Consider the following 12922-nt stretch of genomic DNA (forward strand, 5'->3'; position numbering starts at 1 on the left):
GTGAATGGGCATTTATTCTGCTGTAGCCAGAGGCTCAGCGATAAGAAACACCCACCCCATAGCACAGGACTAAATAAAGCACGAGGCAGAGCTCAGGCTCATCGTCCTTGTGGCATACGAAACATAATACAGGAGCCTACACAGTAGTAGCACCATGCCCCGCAGTCACTGCACATCTACAGGTGGTGTTAAACCTCTTTGAATCAGCCTGGAAAAAGCCCTCGTTAGGCAAGTGCCATACTTATGCTGCCGGTTTTGATGCGTGAAAATACAAACACAGTGTGAAATGTCATGTATTCAGCGGCGTTTCTGCTGTGAATGGGCTTTACTGGCAACGTCAACCAGGACAGATCAACTTGGCCAGCCAGCCAAAAATTCTCAGTGGCATATGGAGAGCATCAGTCACACTAAATGTACCAGCAGGTTGAATGTTCCTTTGCAACACACGTGATAAATTGCACCTACATTAAATGGGAAATCCTGACCTTTTTCAACAGCAAGCCATCAAAGCAAAACAAAGCGAGCAGCCGTCCATCCTGCAGCAATATGCGCCGCCTGCTCACTCACATCATGCATGTGCACATTCACCGCTTGTGCATCTCCATGCTTTCACAGTAAAAGCAAAAAAACAGAGCTGCTGCACAGAACAGAGAAGTATTTTCATGAAAGAGAACAGATCAGATCAAGGTTTTGCTGTGCCATGGCAAAATTTCAGGAATTTGTTTTGTGTGTGCCCTTTTTTTTTGGAAGAAAATCCTCAAGATTGACAAAAGGAGCACAGAAAAAAAAAACTTTTATAGAGGAATGATGAATTAAATGGGGAACTTTAAAGAGAAATCAATATACATATGGAGAGATATGAGGATGATTAAATGGAATAAATATAGAAAGGAAAAGTGCTTTGCCTTGTTACTTTAATTGCTCCTTCTAATTTCCTCTTGCCTTGACTTTTGACTGTGCTGCTTTTTCTTTATCATTACTGCCACAGCTTTGTTACGCAATAGGATGCTTTTGCTATTCGATGAAAGGCAAAGTCTGATTTTGGGTGGGGCTTCATGTTAGGGCTGAGTAGGGGAAGCCGGGGCACAGTGGATCAGAAATGTTGTTTTGTGGCAGCATAAACACATTATGCATAGATTCAGGTCATTCTATTGTGGACTGTTTGTTTATAAGGCTGTGTTATTCATGTCTCCCCAAGTGTAATTTACAGGTGTTTAAAATCAATTTTAAATTTTTTGAATATATATAGAATATAATGAAAAAAAACATAATCATAAAAATTTCTTCAAAATTATTAAATATATGCTGATGCATATACAAACTATAATCCAGCAAACCAGCTATGTAATGTGTGAGTGTCTTACATAGTGATATAAGTCCTTTAGAAACTATTATAAATACAACTGTCATAATTTCTGTGCAAATGTGAAAACAACTGTTTATATACACAAATTATAGAAATAATTCATGGAAAAATAAATGTATAAGCTTCAACAAGTAATATTTGTCATCGACTTGATACTGGGGCTTACTAAATCACTTTTTAGACTGAGTCACAGTGCCCCGATTCACTGTACCCCGGGTGCATGTGACACACGAGTCATGTTATCAAATAGCTGATAGTCTGGAGAAGACATAACACATGTGCATCAGTTGGATGGGGTAGTCTTCTAACTAATAACAATTTTTTGGGCCGCCTTTCCTCTGTTGTGAGAAATGAATACAAAGGCACAAAATTTACTTTTGATAGGAAAAAAATGACTTCACTTTCCACTTAGTTTTACCCTAAATGTATCCAAACAAAAATACTAATTTATAAGGGGGATGTCTTTATGCATAAAAAATATGGCATAAATGCTGCGAATATATATGCAGTTTTGAAGATACAGCTACTGATTCACTGTGCCCCGTGCCCCGGTTTCCCCTACTGCTCCAGTCACCATTAAAAGAAAACACCAGCTCAATATTTTTCAGGCCTTTAGAAACAGTAAATGGCACACTGTAAGCAGCGATGCAGTTGAACTTGACCTCACCTGTCTGTCTTTGTCCCTGTGCTCAGAGGTCTTGGGGTTGCTCAGCTTGCTGCTGTCTCTCCCCAGTGGCTCTTTCAGCAGACACATCCTGAATTTATCATTCAGGAGGTGTCTATCCAACAATTGCATTTAGAATCGAATTGTTGCATGGAATGTTCCATGACGCTTGTCCTCAGACAACTTAATGTTACAGACTGGATCTGACCTGACTGCTTTGCGTGCAGCCCTGACGCATATCCAAAAATGTCATCATTTGCATACAGTCTAAATTGATAAAGCCAAGGTCTTTGTATCTTTGTCTGGGACATCGGCACCATGAAATGTTCTGTTCTTTGCTTATCACACTGTCACATCCACATTCATCACAAAGTTTTGATATAAAACATACCGCTTGAATATAACAACGCCATCACGGTCACGTGCCTACAATGTCACGTGCAACACTCTTCAACCAGTCACACAACTGCACTGAGCCACGTCTCAGGGCAAGGCCCGCCTACCTGGGGGTGGGACGAGTGCAGGCTTAAAAAGTATCCTAATCTTCATGTTGAGGCTCTTGTCCTCAATGGTGCATGTGATGTTTTGTTTTAAGATCCCAGTGCTGTCTTAGCTCACTCTGTTCTTCAGGGTAGGAATCTTTTCAAAACATCTTTTTTTTGACGTCCATCTCCTATCAGTCTTTAAGTCTCTGAATTCGCTCCCCACATAAAACTACCAGGAGGGGATCAACAGGCAGAAAAGCCCTACATGGTCTATTTTCCCAAAGTGTTAGAGTCAGATGATTGGGCTGCTATCTGGGACATCCTGAGAATTTGTTGGAACTCCAAGACGTTGCTGGACATCATAACCACCCTATACACAAATACTGTGATTCATGTTTGGAGTGGGGAAAAGACTCCGGGTATGTCCCAGTGAAAACTGGCATTTTTATCTGGGATGATGTCTGGCTCTGACTCTGTTCAATGTTTGTATGCACCTGATTAGGTGATTTTGTTGGCAAGGAAAGAGCTACTGACCTTTACTTTGTGGACAATGTGTGATATTTGCAGGTTCAGTGGATTCCCTGATTGCAGCATTTGACAAGCTGAGTGAGGAATCAGAGTTTCAGGGTTTCCTATTTCCTGGATCAAGAACAAGCTCCACACTTTCAATGACTTCCTGGACTCAGACATCAGAAGACTATCTCTGTGTGGTAAAAGTGTTGAACTTGTAGAAACATTCACTAACTGTATCTTTGTAGTGACATACCATACTGTTGTGATGAAAAGGGAGCTGAGCCAAAAGGCGACGCTCTCAACCTACTAGTCAATCTTCATTCCTACCCTCATCTATTGACATAAGGGTTGGGTCATGACCGAAAGAACTAGATCGCAGGTACAAACGGCCAAAATAGGTTTCCTTAGGAGGGTGGGTGGTGTCTCCCTTAGAGATAGGGTGAAAAGCTTGGCCATCTGTGGGGAGCTCGGAGTACAGCTGCTGCTCCTTCACATTGAAAGAAGCCAGCTGAGGTCATTCGGGCATCTGGTAAGGATGCCCTCTGGCCCCTCCCTCATGAGGTGTTCCAGGCACATCCATCTGGAAGGAGACCCCGGGGAAGACCCAGGACTAGGTGGAGAGATTATATCTCCACACTGGCCTGGGAACGCCTCAGGGTCCCCCAGTCCAAGGTAGTCAATGTGGCCCAGGAAAGGAAAGTCTGGGGTCCCCTGCTGGAGATGTTGCACCTGTGACCCAATCCCAGATAAGCAGTTGAAAATGTTTGACTAAAACAGGTCTCTCTTGATAATGAGACTCCACGTCTCCATGAGACTATACCTGTATAAATAAAGGATAAAAATACAGAAAATATCAAACAAGCTGTTAATCAGAGAAACTCACATGAATGTTAAAAAGTAATTATATGTTATTTTCACCATTTTATTATATTTAGAATAAAAAATCTAGACTGTCACAGAAAACTATCGTTTGCATTGCAATGTAGTGTCAGTATGACATTTTGGTCATATCATCCGTTTGTGGATGCACCTATGCGCATCATCAATGCACATAGGTGCCTCAGTGTTGGGAACTCCAGTGCTTGGAGAAGGTCAAGGGCACGCTCATGCTTAACCTAGCTGTGGGAGACAGGTGGTTACTTTTGAGAGGTGGAGGTTGACCAACCAGAGTGGTTGCAATCAAGGACCCAAGGTTATTCCATGGTGTTGTGGATGCAGCTATCTGGGACACCAGTGCATGTTCCCAGAATTCACTTGACCTGACAGCTGTTGTGTCTCTGAATTCTTTAAGATATTCATAGCAGCAGAGTCACATGTGCTGTGTGTCTTTAAGTCAGCATTTTTATTTGGTCAGAGTGCCGTCTCTATGTCAGTTCATAAGACAATGTTTCAACCTCAGAATTGCTGTGGCTCTCTGAATACCCTCATCAAAACATCCATATGGAAATACCAACTGTTGCTGAAGTACATCCCAGCATATAAATTAAAAATGACTGTTCCATTTCACTGCATTCCAGTTTAGGGGCTTTGGGTAGCAGCAAATGATTCTGTTTAAACTATTCACAGAAAGCCAGTGGATGCTTTTTAATCTATGATGCAAATGCAGCACTTCTGAGACTCGAGACTTGAGATTTGGATAAACTTAGTCCAAAGACTCCAATTTGCAGAATTAAAGGATCACTAACCTTTAGGTCATTCTGCCCAGATTCACACAAGAGGACCTCAATTGATCTTTTTATCTGTTTGACATCAGTGGGGGCATGAGCAGGATGATTTTAGCCAGTTGATAATACTTACCAGTTTGTGGATTGAAATAACTGGCCAAATTAATGTCCTCATTCCAGTTATGAATGGGAATATGAACTCTCTTATTTTATGTCCAATGTGGCACTAAACAAACCAAACAAACAAAAAATACATCATGCCAAACACAGACATGTGTGATAATAAGTAAATGTTTAATGGAATGGAATCTGCATCTAAACTTTTCACTGGTAGTGAACAACCCCAGTTCCATTGAAGTTAGGACATTATGTGAAATGTAAATAACAACAGAATACAATGATTTGCAAATCCTCTTCAACTTATATTCAATTGAATACACCACAAAGACAAGATATTTAATGTTCAAACTGATAGATCTTTTTGTTTTTGTGCAAATATTTTCTCATTTTGAAATGGATGCATGCAACATGTTTCAAAAAAGTTGGGATGGGGCAACAAAAGACTGGGAACAGGTGAGTCTCATGATTGGGTATAAAAGGAGCATCCCCAAAAGGCTCAGCTGTTCAAAAGCAAAGATGGGGTGAGGATCACCACTTTGTGAACAACGTTGTGAAAAAATAGTCCAACAGTTTAAGAGCAATGTCTCTCAATATTCAATTGCAAGGAATTTAGGCATTCCATCATCTACAGTACATAATATAATCAGAAGATTCAGAGAATCTGGAGAACTTTCTACACATAAGCTGCAAGGCCGAAAACCAACATTGAATGTCCGTGACCTTCGATCCCTCAGGCGGTACTGCATTAAAAACTGACATTATTGTGTAAAGGATGTTAGCATGTGGGCTCAGGAACACATCAGAAAACCATTGCCAGTTAACATAGTTAACTGACCACCTCTGACTGGGGGATCCCGAGGCGTTCCCAGGCCAGTGTGGAGATATAATCTTTCCACCTAGTCCTGGGTCTTCCCCGGGGTCTCCTCCCAGATGGACGTGCCTGGAACACCTCCCTTGGGAGGTGCCCAGGAGGCATCCTTACCAGATGCCGAACCACCTCAGCTGGCTCCTTTCAACACGAAGGAGCAGCGACTCTACTCCGAGCCTCCCATGGATGACTGAACTTCTCACCCTATCTCTAAGGGAGACACCAGCCACCCTCCTGAGGAAGCCCATTTTACCACTTGTACCCACGATCTAGTTCTTTCAGTCATGACCCAACACTCATGACAATAGATGAGAGTAGGAACAAAAACTGACCAGTAGATCGAGAGCTTCGCGTTTTGGGTCAGCTATCTTTTCATTACAACAGTACGGTAGAGCGAATGCCAATCTCACGCTCCATCGTCCCCTCACTCATGAACAAGACCCCGAGGTACTTGAACTCCTTCACTTTGGGCAAGGCCATATTTCCTACCTGGAGTAGGCAATCCATCGGTTTCCTGCTGAGAACCATGGCCTCAGATTTATAGGTGCTGATCCTCATCCCAGCTGCTTCACACTCGGCTGTGAACCGATCCAGTGAGTCTTGGAGGTCACCGGCTGAGGAAGCCAACAGGATGACATCATCTGCAAAAAGCAGTGATGAGACCCTGAGCCCACCAAACAGGAAACCCTCCTCCCCCGTCTACGCCTCGATATCCTGTCCATGAATATCACGAACAGGATTGGTGACAAGGCACAGCCCTGGCGGAGGCCAACCTCCACTGAAAATGAGTCCGACTTACTGCCGAGCACCCAAACATAGTTTTTGCTTTGCGAGTACAGAGACTGGATGGCCCTGAGAAGGGAACCCCCCTCACTCCATACCCCTGCAGCACCTCCCACAGTATCTCCTGGGGTCCCCAATAATATGCCATCTCCAAGTCCACAAAACACATGTAGACCAGTATCCTTGTGAGAGTAAAGAGCTGGTCGGTTGTTCCACAACCAGGACGGACACCCGTATTGTTCCTCTTCAATCAGAGGTTTGACTATTGGCTGAACCCTCCTTTCCAGCACCCCGGAGTACACTTTACCAGGGAGGCTAAGTAGTGTGATGCCCCTGTAGTTGTCACACACTCTCTGGTCCGCCTTTTTAAATATGGTGACCACCACCCCAGTTTGCCACTCCTTAGGCACTGTCCTAGACCTCAACGCAATGTTAAAGAGACGTCTCATTTAAGATAATCCCTCCACACCCAGAGCCTTCAGCATTTCTGGATGGATCTCATCAATTCCCGGGACCTTGCCACTGTGGAGTTATTTGACTACCTCAGTGACTTCCACCAGGGAAATTGACAAAAATCCTCCATCAGCTTCCAGCTCTGCCCTTACTATAGAAGGCACTCCAGTCTGATGAAGGAGTTCCTCAAAGTGTTCCTTCCAGCACCGAATTACATCCTCAGTTGAGGTCAACAGAGTCCCATCCTTACTGTAGACATCTTGGATGGTTCCCTGTTTTCCCCTCCTGAGGTGCCTCGTGGTCCGCCAGAAGCACCTTGGTGCTGATGGAAAGTCCTTCTCCATGGTTGCTCCGAACTCCTCCCACACCCACTGCTTTGTCTCCCCCACAGCAGAGGCTGCTGCCCTTCGGGCCTGTCGGTACCTCTGGAGTAGTCCGAGATAACATCCCGGAAGGACTCCTTCTTTAGTCAGATGGCTTCCCTGACCACCAGTGTCCACCACAGTGTTCAAGGGTTGCCGCCCCTTGAGGCACCTAAGACTTTCAGGCCACAGCTCCCCACTGCAGCTTCAGCAATGGCAGCTTTGAACATTGCCCATTCTGGTTCAATGCCCCCAACCTCCACAGGGATGCTCGACAAGCTCTGCCAGAGGTGTGAGTTGAAGATCTGTCGGACAGTGGGCTCCTCCAGACATTCCCAGTTCACCCGCACTATCCATTTGGGCTTACCAGGTCTGTCCAAAGTCCTCCCCCACCCACTGATCCAACTCACCACCAGATGGTGATCAGTTGACAGCTCTGCCCCTCTCTTCACCTGAGTGTCCACAATGCAGCCTCAAATCAGATGATACAATCACAAAATTGATCATCAATCGGTCCTTATGTTCGAACATGGTGTTCGTTATGGACAGTCCATGACTAGCACAGAAGTCCAATAACAAGTCACCATTCGGGTTTAGATCAGGGAGGCCGTTCCTCCCAATCACACCTCTCCAGGTGTCTCTGTCATTGTCCACGTGTGCGTTGAAGTCCCCCAGCAGAACAATGGAGTCCCCCACCGGAGCCCCATACAGGACTCCAATCAGGGACTCCAAGAAGGCCAAATACTCTGTAATGCTGTTCGGTGCATAAGCACAAACAACAGTAAGAGTTTTCCCCCCACCATCCGAAGACGCAGGGAGGCAACCCTCTCGTCTACTGGAGTAAAATCCAATGTAGCGGCGCTCAGCCGGGGCTCCTGAGTATCCCCACACACACCCAGCGCCTCACCCCCTGTGCAACTCCAGAGAAGCATAAAGTCCAAACCCTATCAAGGAGAGTGGTTCCGGAGCAGAGGCTGTGCGTGGAGGCGAGACCCACCAGATCTAACTGGTAACGCTCCACCTCCTGCACAAGCTCCGGCTCCTTCCCCCACAGCAAGGTGATGTTCCACACCCCCAGAGCTAGCCCCTGCCGCCTGGGTCTGGTCCGTCGAGGCCCTCGACTTTCACTGCCCCCCAAAGGACAACACACCCGACACCTGCGGTTCCCCATGCAGATGGTGAGTCCACAGGGTGGAGATGGAAAGTCCACATTGCTTTTTCAGGCTGTGCCCGAATGGGCTCCGTGGCACACCCAGCCACCAGGCGCTTGCTGACGGGCCCTACATCCAGGCCTGGCTCCAGATGAGGACCCTGGGCTTCCTCCGGGCCGGGTCACGTTTCCTCTGCCTAGTTCTTTCATGCAATTGCAATTGCATGCACATTGCAATAAATTGATATTTCTTTTCCACAAATAACTCCCTGCATTTTTTGACGGGGAGGAGTTGGAGCTGGTATCTCAATTTAAATATCTTGGAGTTATCTTGGACTCAAACTTGGCCTTCAAAAAACTTATTTAAAAAGTCAAAAACAGAGTCAATTTTAATTTACTAAATTTTAAACATATACATCCCTCTCTAACAACTAATGCAGCCAGAACGTATGTATTTTGCATGGGTTTCTCACACAATGACTACTGTTTCACTAACTGGGCATTTGCAGGCACCTCAGTATTAAAATCCATAGAGCAGCTGTATAACAGAGCAGTTAAGATATATGATAGACAATCTAACTCCTATCATCACTGCGAGGTTCTGGAAAAGCATAAGTTTCTAGACTTTGAAAATCTGAAGGTATTCAAATATGCCTGCTTTCATATATAAATGTTTACATGGACCAGCACCAACTCCTGTTAAAGAATTCATACACATAAAAAGATTCACAGGGTATGGTACAAGATCTGACACAAGAGGTGACTGTGAGATTAGTCATGAAAGGATCACTTTTGGTCAGAACGTGTTGGTTCCTCCACCTGTCGGCTGCTTATTAACTATCAATTATTGCTATTTTGAATTGTAAATATGTGTATGTATATTCTGTTTTAATTGTTTTTCTGTCATGATTAATTTATTTTGGTAGGTTGTGTGGTCTTAGTCTGTTTCTCTGTTACTGGGACTACGGATGGAAATTCGCATCCTGCTATAATCCGGCATATTTACATGTAATAATGTTCATTAATATGCATTGTCCCATTTCAATAAATATATTTCAAAGAGTGCTAACTTGTTCTTAAGGTTGGTTCCTAACAATTAATTGTATGAATGTGATAGAGTTTAGAATAGAATAGAATGCCCTTTACTGTCATTATAGAAAATGTACAATGAGATCAGAGAGAGCTTCTCCTTTGCCAGTGCAAACAGATAAAGTAAAAAAATCCGACAGGACAGTGTAATGAAAATCTGTAAGTACAAATATAAGATAAGTCTAATGTATTTCCATGCAATTTACATGTTTACTGTAGCCAGGTATCACAATGTTGTAACGACCTTCATCTCAAGTGTTATTACATTACTGCGCTGGGTAGGAAAAGTAAGCTCACTCATGATGAGTTCAACCACAGACATTATCCCTGCACCATCAAGCTGGTAGCGTGTTACTGAATCACTGCCATTCAACATACAGGGAATATCTCACCTTCCTCTTTGTCTTCTCCGCCATCTTCTCTACTTAAGACACTCTTAGCCTTCCTAAAAGTCCTCCTCCCTGCTCTTAACAGTTTGGCACCTTAGGAGCCCTGTTAAGGCCTAAGGTGCTTAACTTTTATCTAACCAAGGAAAATTATAATAAATGTCTAAGAATTTGAGGAATTCTAAGATATTTCTTAGAATAATGTCACTGGGAGTGACACAGTAAATTTTGCAGAGTAAAATATACTCTGCTGTTGTGAATGACTCTTTTTGGAGCTGAAAAATGTGATTTAACAAGATGGTAAACCTGATTTCACTCTATAATTGAGTGTATTTAACTCTGTTTGGACTGGGACCAAATCTTATCCTGGCAGCCTTATGATGCTTCATGGATACTGGGCCTGGTCTTTAAAAAGCCTATTAAGCAATCTGAGCAGTATTGAGAATGTTGTGGAATGTTAATTACCAGCTTTAGCGCCCCTTCACACATAGTACGAATAAGTACAACTCAGAGCAACTCACGGCAGAACAGCTCATACGAGCGAAACACGAAAACATGGAGCCGACAGGAAGGCATGAACGATGCCGCTGTGACAATTTCGTGCATGTGGGAACACAGTGCGAGTAGCTGCACGACACACATACATACATGCCACCCATGGGATTTGAACCTGCACTTTCTAAAAGCTCTGATTGCCAGCCAGAAACTTTACCACTGAGCTACCATCACTGTCCTGTAAAAGGCACAGGAAAATGCCTGATATCAAGAAGGAGATGGACGTATTTAAGAAAAAATAAAACCACACACCAAATAAAAACACCACATTTTACTGAATCCCTCTTATCAAGTGTGCAATACAAGTATGATCTGTCTTTTCCTCTCTAGATGACCCGTGGTCACAGATGTACAGTCGTGAAATGACATGAATGAAGAAGCCAGCCATGCGCGCGTGTCAAGCCCAACAACCATGTCTTGTGGACGGTGCGCTGCAGGACTGACACCACATCATATGGAACAGAACTCATGTGAGTGACGTGACATTCAAATCGCCCGCTGCGTGTCATGATCTGATGGTCCATTTCACCATGGGTAGCCTGTTAATGTGCATGCCATGCAAGTGCTCACTGCAGCCCATTGCAACAACGATATATGCTTTTATGCATGTCCATGTGAGGACAGCAAGCAGACACACGCGCGTCACAGTGGGCAGTTGTTAGTTCATGTCCATCCAAACACAGTATGTGTTCCCCAGCCATGACATCCAGAACCACAGATCTCCACAGCTGCTCCTGTTGGTGGACACACCTCCTGTCAGTTCAGCGCACACACCAACATGTCACTGTGTCTGTTTGCAAAGCCACAGTCATGGGGACAAATTTCACATCCTGCTCGACAGTGATCGTCTGCTGACTGTTATGCTAATAGTGCGAATGGCCACATATTTTCTAAGCGCAAAGTGAGTGGTGTTAGTTGTTTGTGTGTATCAGCTGGAATTTGGCCGACACCTGGCGAGAGAGTTTTCGATGGACTCTCACAGCGCACACCCGCTAGTATGCACAAATAGTTGTAGCAACAGCTGTACAAGCCGTTGGAGCCACCTACGATTTTACATGTATTGCATACGATTCCTGTTTCATACGCACTTCACCGGCAATTCGACCACATTTGTACTATGTGTGAAGGGGCCCTTAACAAAAACTCTGCACTGCAATAGCTGAAGAAGGTATGCTAAGCAGCCATGATTATAGCTAAGGTGTATCAGCCAACGGGCTGCAACTTCATTGCTCTGCTCCAATTCACACCACCTACAGTTCCAAATTTATACCATTTTAAAATACAGAAATATTCCTGTAGTGAGCACACAGGGAAAAGTAATTAACATTTTATGTCAGGCCGTTAAGCCTGACGTGACTATGAAAGATGTGTGTGATATTAATATTGATCTGATCACGAGTGTGCTGTGGTCCCTGTTGAAACTTATGACTGTGCCAGTGTCAGAAAAGCACAATGAAAACTTTCATTAGCTGCCATTAGCAGGGTTTCTCTCTGTCTTTAGTAATGAAAGGAGTCCTTGACCTTCCCCAGCAATTGCCCATCAGGTGCTAATTAAAAACCCTGGGAGAGTGACAGAGTTTTGGAGGTGAATCATGTTGCCATTAATATTTGATAAATCCTTTGAGCATGAGAAATATGAATTCCTGCTATTTGAGAGCATCATTGGAAAGTTACTCTTTGCATGAAATGACATTCTTTAGTATGGCTGGAAAACACATCGAACACATGAATATTAAAAAAAACAAAAAAACAAAAACAAATAAAAGGTGTTTCAGTAAAGTTGATACAAAGGCTGGTTGCCATAAAACTATTTCATTTTCAGGCATTAGTTTTGTTACAAAATGTTACATATTTTCTTGAGTATAAGTTGCAGCTGTCAAAAAATAAATAAAATAAAATAATATAAAATGAAATAAATAACCTCTTGAAGAGCAAACACACACACACACAAAAAAAAACATATACTGTGGGGAAAATAAGTATTTGACCCCCTGTCAGTTTTGCAGGTTTTCCCACCTACAAAGAATGGAGACGTCTGTAATTTTTATCGTAGGTACACTTCAACTGTGAGAGACAGAATCTAAAAAAAAAAAAATAAAAATCCAGTAAATCACATTGTATGATTTTTAAATAATTAATTTGCATTTTTATTGCGTAAAATAAGTATTTGACCCCCTACCAACCAGCAAGAATTCTGGCTCTCACAGACCTGTTAATTTTTCTTTAAGAAGCCCACTTATTCTGCACTCTTTACCTGTATTAATTGCACCTGTTTGAACTTGTTAACTGTATAAAAGACACCTGTTCACACACTCAATCAATCACACTCCAACCTGTCCACCATAACCAAGACCAAAGAGCTGTCTAAGGACACCAGGGACAAAACTGTAGACCTGCACAAGGCTGGGATGGACTACAGGACAACAGGCAAGCAGCTTGGTAGAAGACAACAACTGTTATGATT

At 43.5% G+C, this 12922-nt stretch overlaps 1 protein-coding gene across 5 annotated transcripts in view; it reads right to left on the minus strand.

Annotated features, from left to right (window-relative positions):
* LOC117513713 (glutamate receptor ionotropic, kainate 2) overlaps positions 1-12922 on the minus strand; it is a 1177061-nt gene that overhangs the window by 706974 nt on the left and 457165 nt on the right. The window lies entirely within an intron of this gene.

Source organism: Thalassophryne amazonica, chromosome 7 (genome assembly GCF_902500255.1).
Source record: "Thalassophryne amazonica chromosome 7, fThaAma1.1, whole genome shotgun sequence".
In the NCBI taxonomy this organism is placed as follows: Eukaryota; Metazoa; Chordata; class Actinopteri; order Batrachoidiformes; family Batrachoididae; genus Thalassophryne; species Thalassophryne amazonica.